This window comes from Triplophysa dalaica, chromosome 19 (assembly GCF_015846415.1).
Source record: "Triplophysa dalaica isolate WHDGS20190420 chromosome 19, ASM1584641v1, whole genome shotgun sequence".
In the NCBI taxonomy this organism is placed as follows: Eukaryota; Metazoa; Chordata; class Actinopteri; order Cypriniformes; family Nemacheilidae; genus Triplophysa; species Triplophysa dalaica.
In genome coordinates this window covers 17,175,023-17,200,199 of record NC_079560.1, presented here as the reverse complement: position 1 = coordinate 17,200,199, position 25,177 = coordinate 17,175,023, and the positions used below count along the sequence as shown (strand labels likewise).

At 47.4% G+C, this 25,177-nt stretch overlaps 56 non-coding genes across 56 annotated transcripts; all 56 read right to left on the bottom strand.

Annotated features, from left to right (window-relative positions):
- Window positions 1–322: 322 nt before the first annotated feature.
- Window positions 323–393, bottom strand: trnag-ccc (transfer RNA glycine (anticodon CCC)). Its single transcript has one exon. It is a non-coding gene; the product is annotated as a tRNA-Gly (tRNA).
- Window positions 394–645: 252 nt separating this feature from the next.
- Window positions 646–716, bottom strand: trnar-ccu (transfer RNA arginine (anticodon CCU)). Its single transcript has one exon. It is a non-coding gene; the product is annotated as a tRNA-Arg (tRNA).
- A 299-nt stretch (window positions 717–1,015) lies between these two features.
- On the bottom strand, window positions 1,016–1,086 carry trnag-ccc (transfer RNA glycine (anticodon CCC)). Its single transcript has one exon. It is a non-coding gene; the product is annotated as a tRNA-Gly (tRNA).
- A 298-nt stretch (window positions 1,087–1,384) lies between these two features.
- trnag-ccc (transfer RNA glycine (anticodon CCC)) lies at window positions 1,385–1,455 on the bottom strand. Its single transcript has one exon. It is a non-coding gene; the product is annotated as a tRNA-Gly (tRNA).
- A 299-nt stretch (window positions 1,456–1,754) lies between these two features.
- trnag-ccc (transfer RNA glycine (anticodon CCC)) lies at window positions 1,755–1,825 on the bottom strand. The gene has a single exon. It is a non-coding gene; the product is annotated as a tRNA-Gly (tRNA).
- Window positions 1,826–2,077: 252 nt separating this feature from the next.
- trnag-ccc (transfer RNA glycine (anticodon CCC)) lies at window positions 2,078–2,148 on the bottom strand. Its single transcript has one exon. It is a non-coding gene; the product is annotated as a tRNA-Gly (tRNA).
- A 299-nt stretch (window positions 2,149–2,447) lies between these two features.
- On the bottom strand, window positions 2,448–2,518 carry trnag-ccc (transfer RNA glycine (anticodon CCC)). The gene has a single exon. It is a non-coding gene; the product is annotated as a tRNA-Gly (tRNA).
- A 298-nt stretch (window positions 2,519–2,816) lies between these two features.
- trnag-ccc (transfer RNA glycine (anticodon CCC)) lies at window positions 2,817–2,887 on the bottom strand. Its single transcript has one exon. It is a non-coding gene; the product is annotated as a tRNA-Gly (tRNA).
- A 297-nt stretch (window positions 2,888–3,184) lies between these two features.
- trnag-ccc (transfer RNA glycine (anticodon CCC)) lies at window positions 3,185–3,255 on the bottom strand. The gene has a single exon. It is a non-coding gene; the product is annotated as a tRNA-Gly (tRNA).
- Window positions 3,256–3,553: 298 nt separating this feature from the next.
- trnag-ccc (transfer RNA glycine (anticodon CCC)) lies at window positions 3,554–3,624 on the bottom strand. The gene has a single exon. It is a non-coding gene; the product is annotated as a tRNA-Gly (tRNA).
- A 299-nt stretch (window positions 3,625–3,923) lies between these two features.
- Window positions 3,924–3,994, bottom strand: trnag-ccc (transfer RNA glycine (anticodon CCC)). Its single transcript has one exon. It is a non-coding gene; the product is annotated as a tRNA-Gly (tRNA).
- Window positions 3,995–4,246: 252 nt separating this feature from the next.
- On the bottom strand, window positions 4,247–4,317 carry trnag-ccc (transfer RNA glycine (anticodon CCC)). The gene has a single exon. It is a non-coding gene; the product is annotated as a tRNA-Gly (tRNA).
- A 669-nt stretch (window positions 4,318–4,986) lies between these two features.
- Window positions 4,987–5,057, bottom strand: trnag-ccc (transfer RNA glycine (anticodon CCC)). The gene has a single exon. It is a non-coding gene; the product is annotated as a tRNA-Gly (tRNA).
- Window positions 5,058–5,356: 299 nt separating this feature from the next.
- On the bottom strand, window positions 5,357–5,427 carry trnag-ccc (transfer RNA glycine (anticodon CCC)). The gene has a single exon. It is a non-coding gene; the product is annotated as a tRNA-Gly (tRNA).
- A 241-nt stretch (window positions 5,428–5,668) lies between these two features.
- On the bottom strand, window positions 5,669–5,739 carry trnag-ccc (transfer RNA glycine (anticodon CCC)). The gene has a single exon. It is a non-coding gene; the product is annotated as a tRNA-Gly (tRNA).
- Window positions 5,740–6,038: 299 nt separating this feature from the next.
- On the bottom strand, window positions 6,039–6,109 carry trnag-ccc (transfer RNA glycine (anticodon CCC)). Its single transcript has one exon. It is a non-coding gene; the product is annotated as a tRNA-Gly (tRNA).
- A 753-nt stretch (window positions 6,110–6,862) lies between these two features.
- On the bottom strand, window positions 6,863–6,933 carry trnag-ccc (transfer RNA glycine (anticodon CCC)). The gene has a single exon. It is a non-coding gene; the product is annotated as a tRNA-Gly (tRNA).
- A 668-nt stretch (window positions 6,934–7,601) lies between these two features.
- Window positions 7,602–7,672, bottom strand: trnag-ccc (transfer RNA glycine (anticodon CCC)). Its single transcript has one exon. It is a non-coding gene; the product is annotated as a tRNA-Gly (tRNA).
- Window positions 7,673–7,924: 252 nt separating this feature from the next.
- On the bottom strand, window positions 7,925–7,995 carry trnag-ccc (transfer RNA glycine (anticodon CCC)). The gene has a single exon. It is a non-coding gene; the product is annotated as a tRNA-Gly (tRNA).
- Window positions 7,996–8,294: 299 nt separating this feature from the next.
- trnag-ccc (transfer RNA glycine (anticodon CCC)) lies at window positions 8,295–8,365 on the bottom strand. Its single transcript has one exon. It is a non-coding gene; the product is annotated as a tRNA-Gly (tRNA).
- A 1,361-nt stretch (window positions 8,366–9,726) lies between these two features.
- Window positions 9,727–9,797, bottom strand: trnag-ccc (transfer RNA glycine (anticodon CCC)). The gene has a single exon. It is a non-coding gene; the product is annotated as a tRNA-Gly (tRNA).
- Window positions 9,798–10,096: 299 nt separating this feature from the next.
- On the bottom strand, window positions 10,097–10,167 carry trnag-ccc (transfer RNA glycine (anticodon CCC)). Its single transcript has one exon. It is a non-coding gene; the product is annotated as a tRNA-Gly (tRNA).
- Window positions 10,168–10,466: 299 nt separating this feature from the next.
- On the bottom strand, window positions 10,467–10,537 carry trnag-ccc (transfer RNA glycine (anticodon CCC)). Its single transcript has one exon. It is a non-coding gene; the product is annotated as a tRNA-Gly (tRNA).
- Window positions 10,538–10,835: 298 nt separating this feature from the next.
- Window positions 10,836–10,906, bottom strand: trnag-ccc (transfer RNA glycine (anticodon CCC)). The gene has a single exon. It is a non-coding gene; the product is annotated as a tRNA-Gly (tRNA).
- A 299-nt stretch (window positions 10,907–11,205) lies between these two features.
- Window positions 11,206–11,276, bottom strand: trnag-ccc (transfer RNA glycine (anticodon CCC)). The gene has a single exon. It is a non-coding gene; the product is annotated as a tRNA-Gly (tRNA).
- Window positions 11,277–11,528: 252 nt separating this feature from the next.
- trnag-ccc (transfer RNA glycine (anticodon CCC)) lies at window positions 11,529–11,599 on the bottom strand. The gene has a single exon. It is a non-coding gene; the product is annotated as a tRNA-Gly (tRNA).
- Window positions 11,600–11,898: 299 nt separating this feature from the next.
- On the bottom strand, window positions 11,899–11,969 carry trnag-ccc (transfer RNA glycine (anticodon CCC)). The gene has a single exon. It is a non-coding gene; the product is annotated as a tRNA-Gly (tRNA).
- Window positions 11,970–12,268: 299 nt separating this feature from the next.
- trnag-ccc (transfer RNA glycine (anticodon CCC)) lies at window positions 12,269–12,339 on the bottom strand. The gene has a single exon. It is a non-coding gene; the product is annotated as a tRNA-Gly (tRNA).
- Window positions 12,340–13,330: 991 nt separating this feature from the next.
- On the bottom strand, window positions 13,331–13,401 carry trnag-ccc (transfer RNA glycine (anticodon CCC)). The gene has a single exon. It is a non-coding gene; the product is annotated as a tRNA-Gly (tRNA).
- A 299-nt stretch (window positions 13,402–13,700) lies between these two features.
- Window positions 13,701–13,771, bottom strand: trnag-ccc (transfer RNA glycine (anticodon CCC)). The gene has a single exon. It is a non-coding gene; the product is annotated as a tRNA-Gly (tRNA).
- Window positions 13,772–14,070: 299 nt separating this feature from the next.
- trnag-ccc (transfer RNA glycine (anticodon CCC)) lies at window positions 14,071–14,141 on the bottom strand. The gene has a single exon. It is a non-coding gene; the product is annotated as a tRNA-Gly (tRNA).
- Window positions 14,142–14,439: 298 nt separating this feature from the next.
- On the bottom strand, window positions 14,440–14,510 carry trnag-ccc (transfer RNA glycine (anticodon CCC)). The gene has a single exon. It is a non-coding gene; the product is annotated as a tRNA-Gly (tRNA).
- Window positions 14,511–14,809: 299 nt separating this feature from the next.
- On the bottom strand, window positions 14,810–14,880 carry trnag-ccc (transfer RNA glycine (anticodon CCC)). Its single transcript has one exon. It is a non-coding gene; the product is annotated as a tRNA-Gly (tRNA).
- A 252-nt stretch (window positions 14,881–15,132) lies between these two features.
- Window positions 15,133–15,203, bottom strand: trnag-ccc (transfer RNA glycine (anticodon CCC)). The gene has a single exon. It is a non-coding gene; the product is annotated as a tRNA-Gly (tRNA).
- A 714-nt stretch (window positions 15,204–15,917) lies between these two features.
- Window positions 15,918–15,988, bottom strand: trnag-ccc (transfer RNA glycine (anticodon CCC)). Its single transcript has one exon. It is a non-coding gene; the product is annotated as a tRNA-Gly (tRNA).
- A 297-nt stretch (window positions 15,989–16,285) lies between these two features.
- trnag-ccc (transfer RNA glycine (anticodon CCC)) lies at window positions 16,286–16,356 on the bottom strand. The gene has a single exon. It is a non-coding gene; the product is annotated as a tRNA-Gly (tRNA).
- Window positions 16,357–16,655: 299 nt separating this feature from the next.
- trnag-ccc (transfer RNA glycine (anticodon CCC)) lies at window positions 16,656–16,726 on the bottom strand. Its single transcript has one exon. It is a non-coding gene; the product is annotated as a tRNA-Gly (tRNA).
- A 299-nt stretch (window positions 16,727–17,025) lies between these two features.
- Window positions 17,026–17,096, bottom strand: trnag-ccc (transfer RNA glycine (anticodon CCC)). The gene has a single exon. It is a non-coding gene; the product is annotated as a tRNA-Gly (tRNA).
- Window positions 17,097–17,348: 252 nt separating this feature from the next.
- On the bottom strand, window positions 17,349–17,419 carry trnag-ccc (transfer RNA glycine (anticodon CCC)). The gene has a single exon. It is a non-coding gene; the product is annotated as a tRNA-Gly (tRNA).
- A 299-nt stretch (window positions 17,420–17,718) lies between these two features.
- trnag-ccc (transfer RNA glycine (anticodon CCC)) lies at window positions 17,719–17,789 on the bottom strand. The gene has a single exon. It is a non-coding gene; the product is annotated as a tRNA-Gly (tRNA).
- A 298-nt stretch (window positions 17,790–18,087) lies between these two features.
- On the bottom strand, window positions 18,088–18,158 carry trnag-ccc (transfer RNA glycine (anticodon CCC)). The gene has a single exon. It is a non-coding gene; the product is annotated as a tRNA-Gly (tRNA).
- Window positions 18,159–18,457: 299 nt separating this feature from the next.
- On the bottom strand, window positions 18,458–18,528 carry trnag-ccc (transfer RNA glycine (anticodon CCC)). Its single transcript has one exon. It is a non-coding gene; the product is annotated as a tRNA-Gly (tRNA).
- A 252-nt stretch (window positions 18,529–18,780) lies between these two features.
- trnag-ccc (transfer RNA glycine (anticodon CCC)) lies at window positions 18,781–18,851 on the bottom strand. Its single transcript has one exon. It is a non-coding gene; the product is annotated as a tRNA-Gly (tRNA).
- Window positions 18,852–19,142: 291 nt separating this feature from the next.
- On the bottom strand, window positions 19,143–19,213 carry trnag-ccc (transfer RNA glycine (anticodon CCC)). Its single transcript has one exon. It is a non-coding gene; the product is annotated as a tRNA-Gly (tRNA).
- A 298-nt stretch (window positions 19,214–19,511) lies between these two features.
- Window positions 19,512–19,582, bottom strand: trnag-ccc (transfer RNA glycine (anticodon CCC)). The gene has a single exon. It is a non-coding gene; the product is annotated as a tRNA-Gly (tRNA).
- A 299-nt stretch (window positions 19,583–19,881) lies between these two features.
- trnag-ccc (transfer RNA glycine (anticodon CCC)) lies at window positions 19,882–19,952 on the bottom strand. The gene has a single exon. It is a non-coding gene; the product is annotated as a tRNA-Gly (tRNA).
- A 298-nt stretch (window positions 19,953–20,250) lies between these two features.
- On the bottom strand, window positions 20,251–20,321 carry trnag-ccc (transfer RNA glycine (anticodon CCC)). Its single transcript has one exon. It is a non-coding gene; the product is annotated as a tRNA-Gly (tRNA).
- Window positions 20,322–20,620: 299 nt separating this feature from the next.
- trnag-ccc (transfer RNA glycine (anticodon CCC)) lies at window positions 20,621–20,691 on the bottom strand. Its single transcript has one exon. It is a non-coding gene; the product is annotated as a tRNA-Gly (tRNA).
- A 298-nt stretch (window positions 20,692–20,989) lies between these two features.
- trnag-ccc (transfer RNA glycine (anticodon CCC)) lies at window positions 20,990–21,060 on the bottom strand. The gene has a single exon. It is a non-coding gene; the product is annotated as a tRNA-Gly (tRNA).
- Window positions 21,061–21,359: 299 nt separating this feature from the next.
- trnag-ccc (transfer RNA glycine (anticodon CCC)) lies at window positions 21,360–21,430 on the bottom strand. Its single transcript has one exon. It is a non-coding gene; the product is annotated as a tRNA-Gly (tRNA).
- A 298-nt stretch (window positions 21,431–21,728) lies between these two features.
- trnag-ccc (transfer RNA glycine (anticodon CCC)) lies at window positions 21,729–21,799 on the bottom strand. The gene has a single exon. It is a non-coding gene; the product is annotated as a tRNA-Gly (tRNA).
- Window positions 21,800–22,098: 299 nt separating this feature from the next.
- trnag-ccc (transfer RNA glycine (anticodon CCC)) lies at window positions 22,099–22,169 on the bottom strand. The gene has a single exon. It is a non-coding gene; the product is annotated as a tRNA-Gly (tRNA).
- A 621-nt stretch (window positions 22,170–22,790) lies between these two features.
- Window positions 22,791–22,861, bottom strand: trnag-ccc (transfer RNA glycine (anticodon CCC)). Its single transcript has one exon. It is a non-coding gene; the product is annotated as a tRNA-Gly (tRNA).
- A 299-nt stretch (window positions 22,862–23,160) lies between these two features.
- trnag-ccc (transfer RNA glycine (anticodon CCC)) lies at window positions 23,161–23,231 on the bottom strand. The gene has a single exon. It is a non-coding gene; the product is annotated as a tRNA-Gly (tRNA).
- A 620-nt stretch (window positions 23,232–23,851) lies between these two features.
- trnag-ccc (transfer RNA glycine (anticodon CCC)) lies at window positions 23,852–23,922 on the bottom strand. The gene has a single exon. It is a non-coding gene; the product is annotated as a tRNA-Gly (tRNA).
- A 299-nt stretch (window positions 23,923–24,221) lies between these two features.
- On the bottom strand, window positions 24,222–24,292 carry trnag-ccc (transfer RNA glycine (anticodon CCC)). The gene has a single exon. It is a non-coding gene; the product is annotated as a tRNA-Gly (tRNA).
- Between the last annotated feature and the right edge of the window lie 885 nt (window positions 24,293–25,177).

Sequence of the window (25,177 nt, the reverse complement as noted above, 5' to 3'; positions counted from 1 at the left end):
TTCTACCACTGAACCACCGATGCTCAGTCGAAGTGGTAGCTGCAGCGTGGGCAGATAAGTTTTCACGTTCTCTGCTTTTTTAGGAGCACCACGTATGGATGTTTAAAATCTTCAATTTAATGAAAGCAACTGATTAGGGATCTCGGAGCAAAATATTGAATGTGAAGAAAATAACTGATTAGGGATATCGGACCAAAAGCAACAGCCAATGCAAGTAGCATTTGGATTGAAGTGGGCCAGAACGTCCAGTTAGCCGGGCAGCTTTAGGAGAACACCGAGATCTGCAACAGCTACATGTCTCTGAAGAAACATGCAACCAGTATGCATCGGCCAGGAATCGGACCCGGGTCTCACGCTTGGGAAGCGAGAATTCTACCACTGAACCACCGATGCTAAGTTGAAATGTTGCCTGCAGCGTGGGCAACTAAGTCAACACATCCGGTGCTTTTAGGAGCACCACGTATGGACATTTAAAATCTTCAATTTAATGAAGGCAACCGATTAGGGATCTCGGACCAAAAGCACCAACCAATGTAAGTAGCATTTAGATCGAAGTGGGCCACAACGTCCAGTTATCTGGACAGCTCTAGGAGAACTCTGAGAGCTGCAACAGCTAGATGTCTCTGAAGAAACATGCACCCAGTATGCATCGGCCGGGAATCGGACCCAGGTCTCACGCTTAGGAAGCGAGAATTCTACCACTGAACCACCGATGCTCAGTCGAAGTGGTCCTTGCAGCGTGGGCAGATAAGTTTACACGTTCTCTGCTTTTTTAGGAGCACCACGTATGGATGTTTAAAATCTTCAATTTAATGAAGGCAACTGATTAGGGATCTCGGAGCAAAATATTGAATGTGAAGAAAATAACTGATTAGGGATTTCGGACCAAAAGCACCAGCCAATGCAAGTAGCATTTGCATTGAAGAGGGCCAGAACGTCCAGTTAGCCGGACAGCTTAAGGAGAACACCGAGAGCTGCAACAGCTACATGTCTCTGAAGAAATATGCACCAAGTTTGCATCGGCCGGGAATCGGACCCGGGTCTCACGCTTGGGAAGCGAGAATTCTACCACTGAACCAGCGATGCTCAGCTGAAATGGTGCCTGCAGCGTGGGCAGCTAAATCCACACGTCCGGTGCTCTTAGGAGCACCACGTATGGACGTTTAAAATCTTAAATGTGATGTAAGCAACTGATTAGGGATCTCGGACCCAAAAATTTAATGTGATGAAAGCAACTGATTAGGGATATCGGACCAAAAGCACCAGCCAAATGCAAGTAGCATTTGGATTGAAGTGGGCCAGAACGTCCAGTTAGCCGGGCAGCTTTAGGAGAACACCGAGAGCTGCAACAGCTACATGTCTCTGAAGAAACATGCACCCAGTATGCATCGGCCGGGAATCGGACCCAGGTCTCACGCTTGGGAAGCGAGAATTCTACCACTGAACCACCGATGCTCAGTCGAAGTGGTAGCTGCAGCGTGGGCAGATAAGTTTTCACGTTCTCTGCTTTTTTAGGAGCACCACGTATGGATGTTTAAAATCTTCAATTTAATGAAAGCAACTGATTAGGGATCTCGGAGCAAAATATTGAATGTGAAGAAAATAACTGATTAGGGATATCGGACCAAAAGCAACAGCCAATGCAAGTAGCATTTGGATTGAAGTGGGCCAGAACGTCCAGTTAGCCGGGCAGCTTTAGGAGAACACCGAGATCTGCAACAGCTACATGTCTCTGAAGAAACATGCACCCAGTATGCATCGGCCAGGAATCGGACCCGGGTCTCACGCTTGGGAAGCGAGAATTCTACCACTGAACCACCGATGCTCAGTTGAAATGTTGCCTGCAGCGTGGGCAACTAAGTCAACACATCCGGTGCTTTTAGGAGCACCACGTATGGACATTTAAAATCTTCAATTTAATGAAGGCAACCGATTAGGGATCTCGGACCAAAAGCACCAACCAATGTAAGTAGCATTTGCATCGAAGTGGGCCAGAACGTCCAGTTATCTGGACAGCTCTAGGAGAACTCTGAGAGCTGCAACAGCTACATGTCTCTGAAGAAACATGCACCCAGTATGCATCGGCCGGGAATCGGACCCAGGTCTCACGCTTGGGAAGCGAGAATTCTACCACTGAACCACCGATGCTCAGTTGAAATGTTGCCTGCAGCGTGGGGAGATAAGTTTACACGTTCTCTGCTTTTTTAGGAGCACCACGTATGGATGTTTAAAATCTTCAATTTAATGAAGGCAACTGATTAGGGATCTCGGAGCAAAATATTGAATGTGAAGAAAATAACTGATTTGGGATATCGGACCAAAAGCACCAGCCAATGCAAGTAGCATTTGCATTGAAGTGGGCCAGAACGTCCAGTTAGCCGGGCAGCTTAAGGAGAACACCGAGAGCTGCAACAGCTACATGTCTCTGAAGAAATATGCACCAAGTTTGCATCGGCCGGGAATCGGACCCGGGTCTCACGCTTGGGAAGCGAGAATTCTACCACTGAACCACCGATGCTCAGTTGAAATGTTGCTGCAGCGTGGGGAGATAAGTTTACACGTTCTCTGCTTTTTTAGGAGCACCACGTATGGATGTTTAAAATCTTCAATTTAATGAAGGCAACTGATTAGGGATCTCGGAGCAAAATATTGAATGTGAAGAAAATAACTGACTTGGGATATCGGACCAAAAGCACCAGCCAATGCAAGTAGCATTTGCATTGAAGTGGGCCAGAACGTCCAGTTAGCCGGGCAGCTTAAGGAGAACACCGAGAGCTGCAACAGCTACATGTCTCTGAAGAAATATGCACCAAGTTTGCATCGGCCGGGAATCGGACCCGGGTCTCACGCTTGGGAAGCAAGAATTCTACCACTGAACCACCGATGCTCAGATGAGATGGTGCCTGCAGCATGGGCAACTAAGTCAACACATCCGGTGCTTTTAGGTGCACCACGTATGGATGTTTAAAATCTTCAATTTAATGAAGGCAACTGATTAGGGATCTCGGAGCAAAATATTGAATGTGAAGAAAATAACTGATTAGGGATTTCGGACCAAAAGCACCAGCCAATGCAAGTAGCATTTGCATTGAAGAGGGCCAGAACGTCCAGTTAGCCGGACAGCTTAAGGAGAACACCGAGAGCTGCAACAGCTACATGTCTCTGAAGAAATATGCACCAAGTTTGCATCGGCCGGGAATCGGACCCGGGTCTCACGCTTGGGAAGCGAGAATTCTACCACTGAACCAGCGATGCTCAGCTGAAATGGTGCCTGCAGCGTGGGCAGCTAAATCCACACGTCCGGTGCTCTTAGGAGCACCACGTATGGACGTTTAAAATCTTAAATGTGATGTAAGCAACTGATTAGGGATCTCGGACCCAAAAATTTAATGTGATGAAAGCAACTGATTAGGGATATCGGACCAAAAGCACCAGCCAAATGCAAGTAGCATTTGGATTGAAGTGGGCCAGAACGTCCAGTTAGCCGGGCAGCTTTAGGAGAACACCGAGAGCTGCAACAGCTACATGTCTCTGAAGAAACATGCACCCAGTATGCATCGGCCGGGAATCGGACCCAGGTCTCACGCTTGGGAAGCGAGAATTCTACCACTGAACCACCGATGCTCAGTCGAAGTGGTAGATGCAGCGTGGGCAGATAAGTTTTCACGTTCTCTGCTTTTTTAGGAGCACCACGTATGGATGTTTAAAATCTTCAATTTAATGAAAGCAACTGATTAGGGATCTCGGAGCAAAATATTGAATGTGAAGAAAATAACTGATTAGGGATATCGGACCAAAAGCAACAGCCAATGCAAGTAGCATTTGGATTGAAGTGGGCCAGAACGTCCAGTTAGCCGGGCAGCTTAAGGAGAACACCGAGAGCTGCAACAGCTACATGTCTCTGAAGAAATATGCACCAAGTTTGCATCGGCCGGGAATCGGACCCGGGTCTCACGCTTGGGAAGCAAGAATTCTACCACTGAACCACCGATGCTCAGATGAGATGGTGCCTGCAGCGTGGGCAACTAAGTCAACACATCCGGTGCTTTTAGGTGCACAACGTATGGATGTTTAAAATCTTCAATTTAATGAAGGCAACCGATTAGGGATCTCGGACCAAAAGCACCAACCAATGTAAGTAGCATTTGCATTGAAGTGGGCCAGAACGTCCAGTTATCCGGGCAGCTTTAGGAGAACACCGAGAGCTGCAACAGATACATGTCTCTGAAGAAATATGCACCAAGTTTGCATCGGCCGGGAATCGGACCCGGGTCTCACGCTTGGGAAGCGAGAATTCTACCACTGAACCACCGATGCTCAGTCGAAGTGGTACCTGCAGCGTGGGCAGATAAGTTTACACGTTCTCTGCTTTTTTAGGAGCACCACGTATGGATGTTTAAAATCTTCAATTTAATGAAGGCAACTGATTAGGGATCTCGGAGCAAAATATTGAATGTGAAGAAAATAACTGATTAGGGATTTCGGACCAAAAGCACCAGCCAATGCAAGTAGCATTTGCATTGAAGAGGGCCAGAACGTCCAGTTAGCCGGACAGCTTAAGGAGAACACCGAGAGCTAAAAGCAGCATCATGTCTCTGAAGAAATATGCACCAAGTTTGCATCGGCCGGGAATCGGACCCGGGTCTCACGCTTGGGAAGCGAGAAATCTACCACGGAACCAGCGATGCTCAGCTGAAATGGTGCCTGCAGCGTGGGCAGCTAAATCCACACGTCCGGTGCTCTTAGGAGCACCACGTATGGACGTTTAAAATCTTAAATGTGATGTAAGCAACTGATTAGGGATCTCGGACCCAAAAATTTAATGTGATGAAAGCAACTGATTAGGCATATCGGACCAAAAGCACCAGCCAAATGCAAGTAGCATTTGGATTGAAGTGGGCCAGAACGTCCAGTTAGCCGGGCAGCTTTAGGAGAACACCGAGAGCTGCAACAGCTACATGTCTCTGAAGAAACATGCACCCAGTATGCATCGGACGGGAATCGGACCCAGGTCTCACGCTTGGGAAGCGAGAATTCTACCACTGAACCACCGATGCTCAGTCGAAGTGGTAGCTGCAGCGTGGGCAGATAAGTTTTCACGTTCTCTGCTTTTTTAGGAGCACCACGTATGGATGTTTAAAATCTTCAATTTAATGAAAGCAACTGATTAGGGATCTCGGAGCAAAATATTGAATGTGAAGAAAATAACTGATTAGGGATATCGGACCAAAAGCAACAGCCAATGCAAGTAGCATTTGGATTGAAGTGGGCCAGAACGTCCAGTTAGCCGGGCAGCTTTAGGAGAACACCGAGATCTGCAACAGCTACATGTCTCTGAAGAAACATGCACCCAGTATGCATCGGCCAGGAATCGGACCCGGGTCTCACGCTTGGGAAGCGAGAATTCTACCACTGAACCACCGATGCTCAGTTGAAATGTTGCCTGCAGCGTGGGCAACTAAGTCAACACATCCGGTGCTTTTAGGAGCACCACGTATGGACATTTAAAATCTTCAATTTAATGAAGGCAACCGATTAGGGATCTCGGACCAAAAGCACCAACCAATGTAAGTAGCATTTGCATCGAAGTGGGCCAGAACGTCCAGTTATCTGGACAGCTCTGAGAGCTGCAACAGCTACATGTCTCTGAAGAAACATGCACCCAGTATGCATCGGCCGGGAATCGGACCCAGGTCTCACGCTTGGGAAGCGAGAATTCTACCACTGAACCACCGATGCTCAGTTGAAATGTTGCCTGCAGCGTGGGGAGATAAGTTTACACGTTCTCTGCTTTTTTAGGAGCACCACGTATGGATGTTTAAAATCTTCAATTTAATGAAGGCAACTGATTAGGGATCTCGGAGCAAAATATTGAATGTGAAGAAAATAACTGATTAGGGATATCGGACCAAAAGCAACAGCCAATGCAAGTAGCATTTGGATTGAAGTGGGCCAGAACGTCCAGTTAGCCGGGCAGCTTTAGGAGAACACCGAGATCTGCAACAGCTACATGTCTCTGAAGAAACATGCACCCAGTATGCATCGGCCAGGAATCGGACCCGGGTCTCACGCTTGGGAAGCGAGAATTCTACCACTGAACCACCGATGCTCAGTTGAAATGTTTTCTGCAGCGTGGGCAACTAAGTCAACACATCCGGTGCTTTTAGGAGCACCACGTATGGACATTTAAAATCTTCAATTTAATGAAGGCAACCGATTAGGGATCTCGGACCAAAAGCACCAACCAATGTAAGTAGCATTTGCATTGAAGTGGGCCAGAACGTCCAGTTATCCAGGCAGCTTTAGGAGAACACCGAGAGCTGCAACAGATACATGTCTCTGAAGAAATATGCACCAAGTTTGCATCGGCCGGGAATCAGACCCGGGTCTCACGCTTGGGAAGCGAGAATTCTACCACTGATATGATGATGATTGATTCAACTTTATTGTCATTACACATATACAGGTACAGTGTAACGAAATGTAGTTTAGGTCTAACCAGAAGTGCAATTAGCAAGAATTAGCACTGATTAGCACTGCAATTAGCACTGATCCACCGATGCTCAGTCGAAGTGGTACCTGCAGCGTGGGCAGATAAGTTTACACGTTCTCTGCTTTTTTAGGAGCACCACGTATGGATGTTTAAAATCTTCAATTTAATGAAGGCAACTGATTAGGGATCTCGGAGCAAAATATTGAATGTGAAGAAAATAACTGATTAGGGATTTCGGACCAAAAGCACCAGCCAATGCAAGTAGCATTTGCATTGAAGAGGGCCAGAACGTCCAGTTAGCCGGACAGCTTAAGGAGAACACCGAGAGCTGCAACAGCTACATGTCTCTGAAGAAATATGCACCAAGTTTGCATCGGCCGGGAATCGGACCCGGGTCTCACGCTTGGGAAGCGAGAATTCTACCACTGAACCAGCGATGCTCAGCTGAAATGGTGCCTGCAGCGTGGGCAGCTAAATCCACACGTCCGGTGCTCTTAGGAGCACCACGTATGGACGTTTAAAATCTTAAATGTGATGTAAGCAACTGATTAGGGATCTCGGACCCAAAAATTTAATGTGATGAAAGCAACTGATTAGGCATATCGGACCAAAAGCACCAGCCAAATGCAAGTAGCATTTGGATTGAAGTGGGCCAGAACGTCCAGTTAGCCGGGCAGCTTTAGGAGAACACCGAGAGCTGCAACAGCTACATGTCTCTGAAGAAACATGCACCCAGTATGCATCAGCCGGGAATCGGACCCAGGTCTAACGCTTGGGAAGCGAGAATTCTACCACTGAACCACCGATGCTCAGTCGAAGTGGTAGCTGCAGCGTGGGCAGATAAGTTTTCACGTTCTCTGCTTTTTTAGGAGCACCACGTATGGATGTTTAAAATCTTCAATTTAATGAAAGCAACTGATTAGGGATCTCGGAGCAAAATATTGAATGTGAAGAAAATAACTGATTAGGGATATCGGACCAAAAGCAACAGCCAATGCAAGTAGCATTTGGATTGAAGTGGGCCAGAACGACCAGTTAGCCGGGCAGCTTCAGGAGAACACCGAGATCTGCAACAGCTACATGTCTCTGAAGAAACATGCACCCAGTATGCATCGGCCAGGAATCGGACCCGGGTCTCACGCTTGGGAAGCGAGAATTCTACCACTGAACCACCGATGCTCAGTTGAAATGTTGCCTGCAGCGTGGGCAACTAAGTCAACACATCCGGTGCTTTTAGGAGCACCACGTATGGACATTTAAAATCTTCAATTTAATGAAGGCAACCGATTAGGGATCTCGGACCAAAAGCACCAACCAATGTAAGTAGCATTTGCATCGAAGTGGGCCAGAACGTCCAGTTATCTGGACAGCTCTAGGAGAACTCTGAGAGCTGCAACAGCTACATGTCTCTGAAGAAACATGCACCCAGTATGCATCGGCCGGGAATCGGACCCAGGTCTCACGCTTGGGAAGCGAGAATTCTACCACTGAACCACCGATGCTCAGTTGAAATGTTGCCTGCAGCGTGGGGAGATAAGTTTACACGTTCTCTGCTTTTTTAGGAGCACCACGTATGGATGTTTAAAATCTTCAATTTAATGAAGGCAACTGATTAGGGATCTCGGAGCAAAATATTGAATGTGAAGAAAATAACTGATTTGGGATATCGGACCAAAAGCACCAGCCAATGCAAGTAGCATTTGCATTGAAGTGGGCCAGAACGTCCAGTTAGCCGGGCAGCTTAAGGAGAACACCGAGAGCTGCAACAGCTACATGTCTCTGAAGAAATATGCACCAAGTTTGCATCGGCCGGGAATCGGACCCGGGTCTCACGCTTGGGAAGCGAGAATTCTACCACTGAACCACCGATGCTCAGTCGAAGTGGTCCTTGCAGCGTGGGCAGATAAGTTTACACGTTCTCTGCTTTTTTAGGAGCACCACGTATGGATGTTTAAAATCTTCAATTTAATGAAGGCAACTGATTAGGGATCTCGGAGCAAAATATTGAATGTGAAGAAAATAACTGATTAGGGATTTCGGACCAAAAGCACCAGCCAATGCAAGTAGCATTTGCATTGAAGAGGGCCAGAACGTCCAGTTAGCCGGACAGCTTAAGGAGAACACCGAGAGCTGCAACAGCTACATGTCTCTGAAGAAATATGCACCAAGTTTTTATCGGCCGGGAATCGGACCCGGGTCTCACGCTTGGGAAGCGAGAATTCTACCACTGAACCAGCGATGCTCAGCTGAAATGGTGCCTGCAGCGTGGGCAGCTAAATCCACACGTCCGGTGCTCTTAGGAGCACCACGTATGGACGTTTAAAATCTTAAATGTGATGTAAGCAACTGATTAGGGATCTCGGACCCAAAAATTTAATGTGATGAAACCAACTGATTAGGGATATCGGACCAAAAGCACCAGCCAAATGCAAGTAGCATTTGGATTGAAGTGGGCCAGAACGTCCAGTTAGCCGGGCAGCTTTAGGAGAACACCGAGAGCTGCAACAGCTACATGTCTCTGAAGAAACATGCACCCAGTATGCATCGGGCTGGAATCGGACCCAGGTCTCACGCTTGGGAAGCGAGAATTCTACCACTGAACCACCGATGCTCAGTCGAAGTGGTAGCTGCAGCGTGGGCAGATAAGTTTTCACGTTCTCTGCTTTTTTAGGAGCACCACGTATGGATGTTTAAAATCTTCAATTTAATGAAAGCAACTGATTAGGGATCTCGGAGCAAAATATTGAATGTGAAGAAAATATCTGATTAGGGATATCGGACCAAAAGCAACAGCCAATGCAAGTAGCATTTGGATTGAAGTGGGCCAGAACGTCCAGTTAGCCGGGCAGCTTTAGGAGAACACCGAGATCTGCAACAGCTACATGTCTCTGAAGAAACATGCACCCAGTATGCATCGGCCAGGAATCGGACCCGGGTCTCACGATTGGGAAGCGAGAATTCTACCACTGAACCACCGATGCTCAGTTGAAATGTTGCCTGCAGCATGGGCAACTAAGTCAACACATCCGGTGCTTTTAGGAGCACCACGTATGGACATTTAAAATCTTCAATTTAATGAAGGCAACCGATTAGGGATCTCGGACCAAAAGCACCAACCAATGTAAGTAGCATTTGCATCGAAGTGGGCCAGAACGTCCAGTTATCTGGACAGCTCTAGGAGAACTCTGAGAGCTGCAACAGCTACATGTCTCTGAAGAAACATGCACCCAGTATGCATCGGCCGGGAATCGGACCCAGGTCTCACGCTTGGGAAGCGAGAATTCTACCACTGAACCACCGATGCTCAGTTGAAATGTTGCCTGCAGCGTGGGGAGATAAGTTTACACGCTCTCTGCTTTTTTAGGAGCACCACGTATGGATGTTTAAAATCTTCAATTTAATGAAGGCAACTGATTAGGGATCTCGGAGCAAAATATTGAATGTGAAGAAAATAACTGATTTGGGATATCGGACCAAAAGCACCAGCCAATGCAAGTAGCATTTGCATTGAAGTGGGCCAGAACGTCCAGTTAGCCGGGCAGCTTAAGGAGAACACCGAGAGCTTCAACAGCTACATGTCTCTGAAGAAATATGCACCAAGTTTGCATCGGCCGGGAATCGGACCCGGGTCTCACACTTGGGAAGCGAGAATTCTACCACTGAACCACCGATGCTCAGTCGAAGTGGTCCTTGCAGCGTGGGCAAATAAGTTTACACGTTCTCTGCTTTTTTAGGAGCACCACGTATGGATGTTTAAAATCTTCAATTTAATGAAAGCAACTGATTAGGGATCTCGGAGCAAAATATTGAATGTGAAGAAAATAACTGATTAGGGATATCGGACCAAAAGCACCAACCAATGTAAGTAGCATTTGCATCGAAGTGGGCCAGAACGTCCAGTTATCTGGACAGCTCTAGGAGAACTCTGAGAGCTGCAACAGCTACATGTCTCTGAAGAAACATGCACCCAGTATGCATCGGCCGGGAATCGGACCCGGGTCTCACGCTTGGGAAGCGAGAATTCTACCACTGAACCAGCGATGCTCAGCTGAAATGGTGCCTGCAGCGTGGGCAGCTAAATCCACACGTCCGGTGCTCTTAGGAGCACCACGTATGGACGTTTAAAATCTTAAATGTGATGTAAGCAACTGATTAGGGATCTCGGACCCAAAAATTTAATGTGATGAAAGCAACTGATTAGGCATATCGGACCAAAAGCACCAGCCAAATGCAAGTAGCATTTGGATTGAAGTGGGCCAGAACGTCCAGTTAGCCGGGCAGCTTTAGGAGAACACCGAGAGCTGCAACAGCTACATGTCTCTGAAGAAACATGCACCCAGTATGCATCGGCCGGGAATCGGACCCAGGTCTAACGCTTGGGAAGCGAGAATTCTACCACTGAACCACCGATGCTCAGTCGAAGTGGTAGCTGCAGCGTGGGCAGATAAGTTTTCACGTTCTCTGCTTTTTTAGGAGCACCACGTATGGATGTTTAAAATCTTCAATTTAATGAAAGCAACTGATTAGGGATCTCGGAGCAAAATATTGAATGTGAAGAAAATAACTGATTAGGGATATCGGACCAAAAGCAACAGCCAATGCAAGTAGCATTTGGATTGAAGTGGGCCAGAACGACCAGTTAGCCGGGCAGCTTCAGGAGAACACCGAGATCTGCAACAGCTACATGTTTCTGAAGAAACATGCACCCAGTATGCATCGGCCAGGAATCGGACCCGGGTCTCACGCTTGGGAAGCGAGAATTCTACCACTGAACCACCGATGCTCAGTTGAAATGTTGCCTGCAGCGTGGGCAACTAAGTCAACACATCCGGTGCTTTTAGGAGCACCACGTATGGACATTTAAAATCTTCAATTTAATGAAGGCAACCGATTAGGGATCTCGGACCAAAAGCACCAACCAATGTAAGTAGCATTTGCATCGAAGTGGGCCAGAACGTCCAGTTATCTGAACAGCTCTAGGAGAACTCTGAGAGCTGCAACAGCTACATGTCTCTGAAGAAACATGCACCCAGTATGCATCGGCCGGGAATCGGACCCAGGTCTCACGCTTGGGAAGCGAGAATTCTACCACTGAACCACCGATGCTCAGTTGAAATGTTGCCTGCAGCGTGGGGAGATAAGTTTACACGTTCTCTGCTTTTTTAGGAGCACCACGTATGGATGTTTAAAATCTTCAATTTAATGAAGGCAACTGATTAGGGATCTCGGAGCAAAATATTGAATGTGAAGAAAATAACTGATTTGGGATATCGGACCAAAAGCACCAGCCAATGCAAGTAGCATTTGCATTGAAGTGGGCCAGAACGTCCAGTTAGCCGGGCAGCTTAAGGAGAACACCGAGAGCTGCAACAGCTACATGTCTCTGAAGAAATATGCACCAAGTTTGCATCGGCCGGGAATCGGACCCGGGTCTCACGCTTGGGAAGCGAGAATTCTACCACTGAACCACCGATGCTCAGTCGAAGTGGTCCTTGCAGCGTGGGCAGATAAGTTTACACGTTCTCTGCTTTTTTAGGAGCACCACGTATGGATGTTTAAAATCTTCAATTTAATGAAGGCAACTGATTAGGGATCTCGGAGCAAAATATTGAATGTGAAGAAAATAACTGATTAGGGATTTCGGACCAAAAGCACCAGCCAATGCAAGTAGCATTTGCATTGAAGAGGGCCAGAACGTCCAGTTAGCCGGACAGCTTAAGGAGAACACCGAGAGCTGCAACAGCTACATGTCTCTGAAGAAATATGCACCAAGTTTGCATCGGCCGGGAATCGGACCCGGGTCTCACGCTTGGGAAGCGAGAATTCTACCACTGAACCAGCGATGCTCAGCTGAAATGGTGCCTGCAGCGTGGGCAGCTAAATCCACACGTCCGGTGCTCTTAGGAGCACCACGTATGGACGTTTAAAATCTTAAATGTGATGTAAGCAACTGATTAGGGATCTCGGACCCAAAAATTTAATGTGATGAAAGCAACTGATTAGGGATATCGGACCAAAAGCACCAGCCAAATGCAAGTAGCATTTGGATTGAAGTGGGCCAGAACGTCCAGTTAGCCGGGCAGCTTTAGGAGAACACCGAGAGCTGCAACAGCTACATGTCTCTGAAGAAACATGCACCCAGTATGCATCGGGCTGGAATCGGACCCAGGTCTCACGCTTGGGAAGCGAGAATTCTACCACTGAACCACCGATGCTCAGTCGAAGTGGTAGCTGCAGCGTGGGCAGATAAGTTTTCACGTTCTCTGCTTTTTTAGGAGCACCACGTATGGATGTTTAAAATCTTCAATTTAATGAAAGCAACTGATTAGGGATCTCGGAGCAAAATATTGAATGTGAAGAAAATATCTGATTAGGGATATCGGACCAAAAGCAACAGCCAATGCAAGTAGCATTTGGATTGAAGTGGGCCAGAACGTCCAGTTAGCCGGGCAGCTTTAGGAGAACACCGAGATCTGCAACAGCTACATGTCTCTGAAGAAACATGCACCCAGTATGCATCGGCCAGGAATCGGACCCGGGTCTCACGCTTGGGAAGCGAGAATTCTACCACTGAACCACCGAGGCTCAGTTGAAATGTTGCCTGCAGCATGGGCAACTAAGTCAACACATCCGGTGCTTTTAGGAGCACCACGTATGGACATTTAAAATCTTCAATTTAATGAAGGCAACCGATTAGGGATCTCGGACCAAAAGCACCAACCAATGTAAGTAGCATTTGCATCGAAGTGGGCCAGAACGTCCAGTTATCTGGACAGCTCTAGGAGAACTCTGAGAGCTGCAACAGCTACATGTCTCTGAAGAAACATGCACCCAGTATGCATCGGCCGGGAATCGGACCCAGGTCTCACGCTTGGGAAGCGAGAATTCTACCACTGAACCACCGATGCTCAGTTGAAATGTTGCCTGCAGCGTGGGGAGATAAGTTTACACGTTCTCTGCTTTTTTAGGAGCACCACGTATGGATGTTTAAAATCTTCAATTTAATGAAGGCAACTGATTAGGGATCTCGGAGCAAAATATTGAATGTGAAGAAAATAACTGATTTGGGATATCGGACCAAAAGCACCAGCCAATGCAAGTAGCATTTGCATTGAAGTGGGCCAGAACGTCCAGTTAACCGGGCAGCTTAAGGAGAACACCGAGAGCTTCAACAGCTACATGTCTCTGAAGAAATATGCACCAAGTTTGCATCGGCCGGGAATCGGACCCGGGTCTCACACTTGGGAAGCGAGAATTCTACCACTGAACCACCGATGCTCAGTCGAAGTGGTCCTTGCAGCGTGGGCAAATAAGTTTACACGTTCTCTGCTTTTTTAGGAGCACCACGTATGGATGTTTAAAATCTTCAATTTAATGAAAGCAACTGATTAGGGATCTCGGAGCAAAATATTGAATGTGAAGAAAATAACTGATTAGGGATATCGGACCAAAAGCAACAACCAATGTAAGTAGCATTTGCATCGAAGTGGGCCAGAACGTCCAGTTATCTGGACAGCTCTAGGAGAACTCTGAGAGCTGCAACAGCTACATGTCTCTGAAGAAATATGCACCAAGTTTGCATCGGCCGGGAATCGGACCCGGGTCTCACGCTTGGGAAGCGAGAATTCTACCACTGAACCAGCGATGCTCAGCTGAAATGGTGCCTGCAGCGTGGGCAGCTAAATCCACACGTCCGGTGCTCTTAGGAGCACCACGTATGGACGTTTAAAATCTTAAATGTGATGTAAGCAACTGATTAGGGATCTCGGACCCAAAAATTTAATGTGATGAAAGCAACTGATTAGGGATATCGGACCAAAAGCACCAGCCAAATGCAAGTAGCATTTGGATTGAAGTGGGCCAGAACGTCCAGTTAGCCGGGCAGCTTTAGGAGAACACCGAGAGCTGCAACAGCTACATGTCTCTGAAGAAACATGCACACAGTATGCATCGGCCGGGAATCGGACCCAGGTCTCACGCTTGGGAAGCGAGAATTCTACCACTGAACCACCGATGCTCAGTCGAAGTGGTAGCTGCAGCGTGGGCAGATAAGTTTTCACGTTCTCTGCTTTTTTAGGAGCACCACGTATGGATGTTTAAAATCTTTAATTTAATGAAAGCAACTGATTAGGGATCTCGGAGCAAAATATTGAATGTGAAGAAAATAACTGATTAGGGATATCGGACCAAAAGCAACAGCCAATGCAAGTAGCATTTGGATTGAAGTGGGCCAGAACGTCCAGTTAGCCGGGCAGCTTTAGGAGAACACCGAGATCTGCAACAGCTACATGTCTCTGAAGAAACATGCACCCAGTATGCATCGGCCAGGAATCGGACCCGGGTCTCACGCTTGGGAAGCGAGAATTCTACCACTGAACCACCGATGCTCAGTTGAAATGTTGCCTGCAGCGTGGGCAACTAAGTCAACACATCCGGTGCTTTTAGGAGCACCACGTATGGACATTTAAAATCTTCAATTTAATGAAGGCAACCGATTAGGGATCTCGGACCAAAAGCACCAACCAATGTAAGTAGCATTTGCATCGAAGTGGGCCAGAACGTCCAGTTATCTGGACAGCTCTAGGAGAACTCTGAGAGCTGCAACAGCTACATGTCTCTGAAGAAACATGCACCAAGTATGCATCGGCCGGGAATCGGACCCAGGTCTCACGCTTGGGAAGCGAGAATTCTACCACTGAACCACCGATGCTCAGTTGAAAAGTTGCCTGCAGCGTGGGGAGATAAGTTTACACGTTCTCTGCTTTTTTAGGAGCACCACGTATGGATGTTTAAAATCTTCAATTTAATGAAGGCAACTGATTAGGGATCTCGGAGCAAAATATTGAATGTGAAGAAAATAACTGATTTGGGATATCGGACCAAAATATTGAATGTGAAGAAAATAACTGATTTGGGATATCGGACCAAAAGCACCAGCCAATGCAAGTAGCATTTGCATTGAAGTGGGCCAGAACGTCCAGTTAGCCGGGCAGCTTAAGGAGAACACCGAGAGCTGCAAAAGCTACATGTCTCTGAAGAAATATGCACCAAGTTTGCATCGGCCGGGAATCGGACGCGGGTCTCACACTTGGGAAGCGAGAATTCTACCACTGAACCACCGATGCTCAGTCGAAGTGGTCCTTGCAGCGTGGGCAAATAAGTTTACACGTTCTCTGCTTTTTTAGGAGCACCACGTATGGATGTTTAAAATCTTCAATTTAATGAAGGCAACTGATTAGGGATCTCGGAGCAAAATATTGAATGTGAAGAAAATAACTGATTAGGGATTTCGGACCAAAAGCACCAGCCAATGCAAGTAGCATTTGCATTGAAGAGGGCCAGAACGTCCAGTTAGCCGGAGAGCTTAAGGAGAACACCGAGAGCTGCAACAGCTACATGTCTCTGAAGAAATATGCACCAAGTTTGCATCGGCCGGGAATCGGACCCGGGTCTCACGCTTGGGAAGCGAGAATTCTACCACTGAACCAGCGATGCTCAGCTGAAATGGTGCCTGCAGCGTGGGCAGCTAAATCCACACGTCCGGTGCTCTTAGGAGCACCACGTATGGACGTTTAAAATCTTAAATGTGATGTAAGCAACTGATTAGGGATCTCGGACCCAAAAATTTAATGTGATGAAAGCAACTGATTAGGGATATCGGACCAAAAGCACCAACCAATGTAAGTAGCATTTGCATCGAAGTGGGCCAGAAAGTCCAGTTATCTGGACAGCTCTAGGAGAACTCTGAGAGCTGCAACAGCTACATGTCTTTGAAGAAACATGCACCCAGTATGCATCGGCCGGGAATCGGACCCAGGTCTCACGCTTGGGAAGCGAGAATTCTACCACTGAACCACCGATGCTCAGTTGAAATGTTGCCTGCAGCGTGGGGAGATAAGTTTACACGTTCTCTGCTTTTTTAGGAGCACCACGTATGGAAGTTTAAAATCTTCAATTTAATGAAGGCAACTGATTAGGGATCTCGGAGCAAAATATTGAATGTGAAGAAAATAACTGATTTGGGATATCGGACCAAAAGCACCAGCCAATGCAAGTAGCATTTGCATTGAAGTGGGCCAGAACGTCCAGTTAGCCGGGCAGCTTAAGGAGAACACCGAGAGCTGCAACAGCTACATGTCTCTGAAGAAACATGCACCCAGTATGCATCGGCCGGGAATCGGACCCAGGTCTCACGCTTGGGAAGCGAGAATTCTACCACTGAACCACCGATGCTCAGTTGAAATGTTGCCTGCAGCGTGGGGAGATAAGTTTACACGTTCTCTGCTTTTTTAGGAGCACCACGTATGGATGTTTAAAATCTTCAATTTAATGAAGGCAACTGATTAGGGATCTCGGAGCAAAATATTGAATGTGAAGAAAATAACTGATTTGGGATATCGGACCAAAAGCACCAGCCAATGCAAGTAGCATTTGCATTGAAGTGGGCCAGAACGTCCAGTTAGCCGGGCAGCTTAAGGAGAACACCGAGAGCTGCAACAGCTACATGTCTCTGAAGAAATATGCACCAAGTTTGCATCGGCCGGGAATCGGACCCGGGTCTCACGCTTGGGAAGCGAGAATTCTACCACTGAACCACCGATGCTCAGATGAGATGGTGCCTGCAGCGTGGGCAACTAAGTCAACACATCCGGTGCTTTTAGGTGCACCATGTATGGATGTTTAAAATCTTCAATTTAATGAAGGCAACCGATTAGGGATCTCGGACCAAAAGCACCAACCAATGTAAGTAGCATTTGCATTGAAGTGGGCCAGAACGTCCAGTTATCCGGGCAGCTTTAGGAGAACACCGAGAGCTGCAACAGCTACATGTCTCTGAAGAAATATGCACCAAGTTTGCATCGGCCGGGAATCGGACCCGGGTCTCACGCTTGGGAAGCGAGAATTCTACCACTGAACCACCGATGCTCAGTCGAAGTGGTACCTGCAGCGTGGGCAGATAAGTTTACACGTTCTCTGCTTTTTTAGGAGCACCACGTATGGATGTTTAAAATCTTCAATTTAATGAAGGCAACTGATTAGGGATCTCGGAGCAAAGTATTGAATGTGAAGAAAATAACTGATTAGGGATTTCGGACCAAAAGCACCAGCCAATGCAAGTAGCATTTGCATTGAAGAGGGCCAGAACGTCCAGTTAGCCGGACAGCTTAAGGAGAACACCGAGAGCTGCAACAGCTACATGTCTCTGAAGAAATATGCACCAAGTTTGCATCGGCCGGGAATCGGACCCGGGTCTCACGCTTGGGAAGCGAGAATTCTACCACTGAACCAGCGATGCTCAGCTGAAATGGTGCCTGCAGCGTGGGCAGCTAAATCCACACGTCCGGTGCTCTTAGGAGCACCACGTATGGACGTTTAAAATCTTAAATGTGATGTAAGCAACTGATTAGGGATCTCGGACCCAAAAATTTAATGTGATGAAAGCAACTGATTAGGGATATCGGACCAAAAGCACCAGCCAAATGCAAGTAGCATTTGGATTGAAGTGGGCCAGAACGTCCAGTTAGCCGGGCAGCTTTAGGAGAACACCGAGAGCTGCAACAGCTACATGTCTCTGAAGAAACATGCACCCAGTATGCATCGGCCGGGAATCGGACCCAGGTCTCACGCTTGGGAAGCGAGAATTCTACCACTGAACCACCGATGCTCAGTCGAAGTGGTAGCTGCAGCGTGGGCAGATAAGTTTTCACGTTCTCTGCTTTTTTAGGAGCACCACGTATGGATGTTTAAAATCTTCAATTTAATGAAAGCAACTGATTAGGGATCTCGGAGCAAAATATTGAATGTGAAGAAAATAACTGATTTGGGATATCGGACCAAAAGCAACAGACAATGCAAGTAGCATTTGGATTGAAGTGGGCCAGAACGTCCAGTTAGCCGGGCAGCTTTAGGAGAACACCGAGATCTGCAACAGCTACATGTCTCTGAAGAAACATGCACCCAGTATGCATCGGCCAGGAATCGGACCCGGGTCTCACGCTTGGGAAGCGAGAATTCTACCACTGAACCACCGATGCTCAGTTGAAATGTTGCCTGCAGCGTGGGCAACTAAGTCAACACATCCGGTGCTTTTAGGAGCACCACGTATGGACATTTAAAATCTTCAATTTAATGAAGGCAACCGATTAGGGATCTCGGACCAAAAGCACCAACCAATGTAAGTAGCATTTGCATTGAAGTGGGCCAGAACGTCCAGTTATCCGGGCAGCTTTAGGAGAACACCGAGAGCTGCAACAGCTACATGTCTCTGAAGAAATATGCACCAAGTTTGCATCGGCCGGGAATCGGACCCGGGTCTCACGCTTGGGAAGCGAGAATTCTACCACTGAACCACCGATGCTCAGTCGAAGTGGTACCTGCAGCGTGGGCAGATAAGTTTACACGTTCTCTGCTTTTTTAGGAGCACCACGTATGGATGTTTAAAATCTTCAATTTAATGAAGGCAACTGATTAGGGATCTCGGAGCAAAATATTGAATGTGAAGAAAATAACTGATTAGGGATTTCGGACCAAAAGCACCAGCCAATGCAAGTAGCATTTGCATTGAAGAGGGCCAGAACGTCCAGTTAGCCGGACAGCAGCACCGAGAGCTGCAACAGCTACATGTCTCTGAAGAAATATGCACCAAGTTTGCATCGGCCGGGAATCGGACCCGGGTCTCACGCTTGGGAAGCGAGAATTCTACCACTGAACCAGCGATGCTCAGCTGAAATGGTGCCTGCAGCGTGGGCAGCTAAAGCCACACGTCCGGTGCTCTTAGGAGCACCACGTATGGACGTTTAAAATCTTAAATGTGATGTAAGCAACTGATTAGGGATCTCGGACCCAAAAATTTAATGTGATGAAAGCAACTGATTAGGGATATCGGACCAAAAGCACCAGCCAAATGCAAGTAGCATTTGGATTGAAGTGGGCCAGAACGTCCAGTTAGCCGGGCAGCTTTAGGAGAACACCGAGAGCTGCAACAGCTACATGTCTCTGAAGAAACATGCACCCAGTATGCATCGGCCGGGAATCGGACCCAGGTCTCACGCTTGGGAAGCGAGAATTCTACCACTGAACCACCGATGCTCAGTCGAAGTGGTAGCTGCAGCGTGGGCAGATAAGTTTTCACGTTCTCTGCTTTTTTAGGAGCACCACGTATGGATGTTTAAAATCTTCAATTTAAAGAAAGCAACTGATTAGGGATCTCGGAGCAAAATATTGAATGTGAAGAAAATAACTGATTAGGGATATCGGACCAAAAGCAACAGCCAATGCAAGTAATATTTGGATTGAAGTCGGCCAGAACGTCCAGTTAGCCGGGCAGCTTTAGGAGAACACCGAGATCTGCAACAGCTACATGTCTCTGAAGAAATATGCATCAAGTTTGCATCGGCCGGGAATCGGACCCGGGTCTCACGCTTGGGAAGCGAGAATTCTACCACTGAACCAGCGATGCTCAGTTGAGATGGTGCCTGCAGCGTGGGCAGGTAAATCCACACGTCCGGTGCTCTTATGAGCACCACGTATGGACGTTTAAAATCTTAAATGTGATGTAAGCAACTGATTAGGGATCTCGGACCCAAAAATTTAATGTGATGAAAGCAACTGATTAGGGATATCGGACCAAAAGCACCAGCCAAATGCAAGTAGCATTTGGATTGAAGTGGACCAGAACGTCCAGTTAGCCGGGCAGCTTTAGGAGAACACCGAGAGCTGCAACAGCTACATGTCTCTGAAGAAACATGCACCCAGTATGCATCGGCCGGGAATCTGACCCGGGTCTCACGCTTGGGAAGCGAAAATTCTACCACTGAACCACCGATGCTCAGTCGAAGTGGTACCTGCAGCGTGGGCAGATAAGTTTACACGTTCTCTGCTTTTTTAGGAGCACCACGTATGGATGTTTAAAATCTTCAATGTAATGAAGGCAACTGATTAGGGATCTCGGAGCAAAATATTGAATGTGAAGAAAATAACTGATTAGGGATTTCGGACCAAAAGCACCAGCCAATGCAAGTAGCATTTGCATTGAAGAGGGCCAGAACGTCCAGTTAGCCGGACAGCTTAAGGAGAACACCGAGAGCTGCAACAGCTACATGTCTCTGAAGAAATATGCACCAAGTTTGCATCGGCCGGGAATCGGACCCGGGTCTCACGCTTGGGAAGCGAGAATTCTACCACTGAACCAGCGATGCTCAGCTGAAATGGTGCCTGCAGCGTGGGCAGCTAAATCCACACGTCCGGTGCTCTTAGGAGCACCACGTATGGACGTTTAAAATCTTAAATGTGATGTAAGCAACTGATTAGGGATCTCGGACCCAAAAATTTAATGTGATGAAAGCAACTGATTAGGGATATCGGACCAAAAGCACCAGCCAAATGCAAGTAGCATTTGGATTGAAGTGGGCCAGAACGTCCAGTTAGCCGGGCAGCTTTAGGAGAACACCGAGAGCTGCAACAGCTACATGTCTCTGAAGAAACATGCACCCAGTATGCATCGGCCGGGAATCGGACCCAGGTCTCACGCTTGGGAAGCGAGAATTCTACCACTGAACCACCGATGCTCAGTCGAAGTGGTAGCTGCAGCGTGGGCAGATAAGTTTTCACGTTCTCTGCTTTTTTAGGAGCACCACGTATGGTTGTTTAAAATCTTCAATTTAATGAAAGCAACTGATTAGGGATCTCGGAGCAAAATATTGAATGTGAAGAAAATAACTGATTAGGGATATCGGACCAAAAGCAACAGCCAATGCAAGTAGCATTTGGATTGAAGTGGGCCAGAACGTCCAGTTAGCCGGGCAGCTTTAGGAGAACACCGAGATCTGCAACAGCTCCATGTCTCTGAAGAAATATGCATCAAGTTTGCATCGGCCGGGAATCGGACCCGGGTCTCACGCTTGGGAAGCGAGAATTCTACCACTGAACCAGCGATGCTCAGTTGAGATGGTGCCTGCAGCGTGGGCAGGTAAATCCACACGTCCGGTGCTCTTATGAGCACCACGTATGGACGTTTAAAATCTTAAATGTGATGTAAGCAACTGATTAGGGATCTCGGACCCAAAAATTTTATGTGATGAAAGCAACTGATTAGGGATATCGGACCAAAAGCACCAGCCAAATGCAAGTAGCATTTGGATTGAAGTGGGCCAGAACGTCCAGTTAGCCGGGCAGCTTTAGGAGAACACCGAGAGCTGCAACAGCTACATGTCTCTGAAGAAACATGCACCCAGTATGCATCGGCCGGGAATCGGACCCAGGTCTCACGCTTGGGAAGCGAGAATTCTACTACTGAACCACCGATGCTCAGTTGAAATGTTGCCTGCAGCGTGGGCAGATAAGTTTACACGTTCTCTGCTTTTTTAGGAGCACCACGTATGGATGTTTAAAATCTTCAATTTAATGAAGGCAACTGATTAGGGATCTCGGAGCAAAATATTGAATGTGAAGAAAATAACTGATTAGGGATATCGGACCAAAAGCACCAGCCAATGCAAGTAGCATTTGCATTGAAGTGGGCCAGAACGTCCAGTTAGCCGGGCAGCTTAAGGAGAACACCGAGAGCTGCAACAGCTACATGTCTCTGAAGAAATATGCACCAAGTTTGCATCGGCCGGGAATCAGACCCAGGTCTCACGCTTGGGAAGCGAGAATTCTACCACTGAACCACCGATGCTCAGTTGAGATGGTGCCTGCAGCGTGGGCAACTAAGTCAACACATGCGGTGCTTTTAGGAGGACCACGTATGGATGTTTAAAATCTTCAATTTAATGAAGGCAACCGATTAGGGATCTCGGACCAAAAGCACCCACCAATGTAAGTAGCATTTGGATTGAAGTGGGCCAGAACGTCCAGTTAGCCGGGCAGCTTTAGGAGAACACCGAGATCTGCAACAGCTCCATGTCTCTGAAGAAATATGCATCAAGTTTGCATCGGCCGGGAATCGGACCCGGGTACCACGCTTGGGAAGCGAGAATTCTACCACTGAACCAGCGATGCTCAGTTGAGATGGTGCCTGCAGCGTGGGCAGGTAAATCCACACGTCCGGTGCTCTTATGAGCACCACGTATGGACGTTTAAAATCTTAAATGTGATGTAAGCAACTGATTAGGGATCTCGGACCCAAAAATTTAATGTGATGAAAGCAACTGATTAGGGATATCGGACCAAAAGCACCAGCCAAATGCAAGTAGCATTTGGATTGAAGTGGGCCAGAACGTCCAGTTAGCCGGGCAGCTTTAGGAGAACACCGAGAGCTGCAACAGCTACATGTCTCTGAAGAAACATGCACCCAGTATGCATCGGCCGGGAATCGGACCCAGGTCTCACGCTTGGGAAGCGAGAATTCTACTACTGAACCACCGATGCTCAGTTGAAATGTTGCCTGCAGCGTGGGCAGATAAGTTTACACGTTCTCTGCTTTTTTAGGAGCACCACGTATGGATGTTTAAAATCTTCAATTTAATGAAGGCAACTGATTAGGGATCTCGGAGCAAAATATTGAATGTGAAGAAAATAACTGATTAGGTATATCGGACCAAAAGCACCAGCCAATGCAAGTAGCATTTGCATTGAAGTGGACTAGAACGTCCAGCTTTCCGGGCTGCTTTAGGAGAACACCGAGAGCTGCAACAGCTACATGTCTCTGATGAAATATGCACCCAGGTTGCATCAGCCGGGAATCGGACCCGGGTCTCACGCTTGGGAAGCGAGAATTCTACCACTGAACCACCGATGCTCAGTTGAGATGGTGCCTGCAGCGTGGGCAGCTAAATCCACACGTCCGGTGCTCTTAGGTGCACCACGTATGGACGTTTAAAATCTTCAATTTAATGAAGGCAACTTATTAGGGATCTCGGAGCAGAACATTGAATGTGAAGAGAATAACTGATTAGGGATATCGGACCAAAAGCACCAGCCAATGCAAGTAGCATTTGCATTGAAGTGGGCCAGAACGTCCGGTTAGCCGGGCAGCTTAAGGAGAACACCGAGAGCTGCAACAGCTACATGTCTCTGAAGAAATATGCACCAAGTTTACATCGGCCGGGAATCAGACCCAGGTCTCACGCTTGGGAAGCGAGAATTCTACCACTGAACCACCGATGCTCAGTTGAGATGGTGCCTGCAGCGTGGGCAACTAAGTCAACACATGCGGTGCTTTTAGGAGGACCACGTATGGATGTTTAAAATCTTCAATTTAATGAAGGCAACCGATTAGGGATCTCGGACCAAAAGCACCAACCTATGTAAGTAGCATTTGCATCGAAGTGGGCCAGAACGTCCAGTTATCTGGACAGCTTTAGGAGAACTCTGAGAGCTTCAACAGCTACATGTCTCCGATGAAATATGCACCCAGTTTGCATCAGCCTGGAATCGCACCCGGGCCTCACGCTTGGGAAGCGAGAATTCTACCACTGAACCACCGATGCTCAGTTGAAATGTTGCCTGCAGCGTGGGCAAATAAGTTTACACGTTCTCTGCTTTTTTAGGAGCACCACGTATGGATGTTTAAAATCTTCAATTTAATGAAGGCAACTGATTAGGGATCTCGGAGCAAAATATTGAATGTGAAGAAAATAACTGATTAGGGATATCGGACCAAAAGCACCAGCCAATGCAAGTAGCATTTGCATTGAAGTGGGCCAGAACGTCCAGTTAGCCGGGCAGCTTAAGGAGAACACCGAGAGCTGCAACAGCTACATGTCTCTGAAGAAATATGCACCAAGTTTGCATCGGCCGGGAATCAGACCCAGGTCTCACGCTTGGGAAGCGAGAATTCTACCACTGAACCACCGATGCTCAGTTGAGATGGTGCCTGCAGCGTGGGCAACTAAGTCAACACATGCGGTGCTTTTAGGAGGACCACGTATGGATGTTTAAAATCTTCAATTTAATGAAGGCAACCGATTAGGGATCTCGGACCAAAAGCACCCACCAATGTAAGTAGCATTTGCATCGAAGTGGGCCAGAACGTCCAGTTATCTGGACAGCTTTAGGAGAACTCTGAGAGCTGCAACAGCTACATGTCTCTGAAGAAACATTCACCCAGTATGCATCGGCCCGGAATCGGACCCAGGTCTCACGCTTGGGAAGCGAGAATTCTACCACTGAACCACCGATGCTCAGTTGAAATGTTGCCTGCAGCATGGGCAGATAAGTTTACACGTTCTCTGCTTTTTTAGGAGCACCACGTATGGATGTTTAAAATCTTCAATTTAATGAAGGCAACTGATTAGGGATCTCGGAGCAAAATATTGAATGTGAAGAAAATAACTGATTAGGGATATCGGACCAAAAGCACCAGCCAATGCAAGTAGCATTTGCATTGAAGTGGGCCAGAACGTCCAGTTAGCCGGGCAGCTTAAGGAGAACACCGAGAGCTGCAACAGCTACATGTCTCTGAAGAAATATGGACCAAGTTTGCATCGGCCGGGAATCGGACCCGGGTCTCAAGCTTGGGAAGCGAGAATTCTACCACTGAACCACCTATGCTCAGTTGAGATGGTGCCTGCAGCGTGGGCAACTAAGTCAACACATCCGGTGCTTTTAGGAGCACCACGTATGGATATTTAAAATCTTCAATTTAATGAAGGCAACCGATTAGGGATCTCGGACCAAAAGCACCAACGAATGTAAGTAGCATTTGCATTGAAGTGGGCAAGAACATCCAGTTATCCGGGCTGC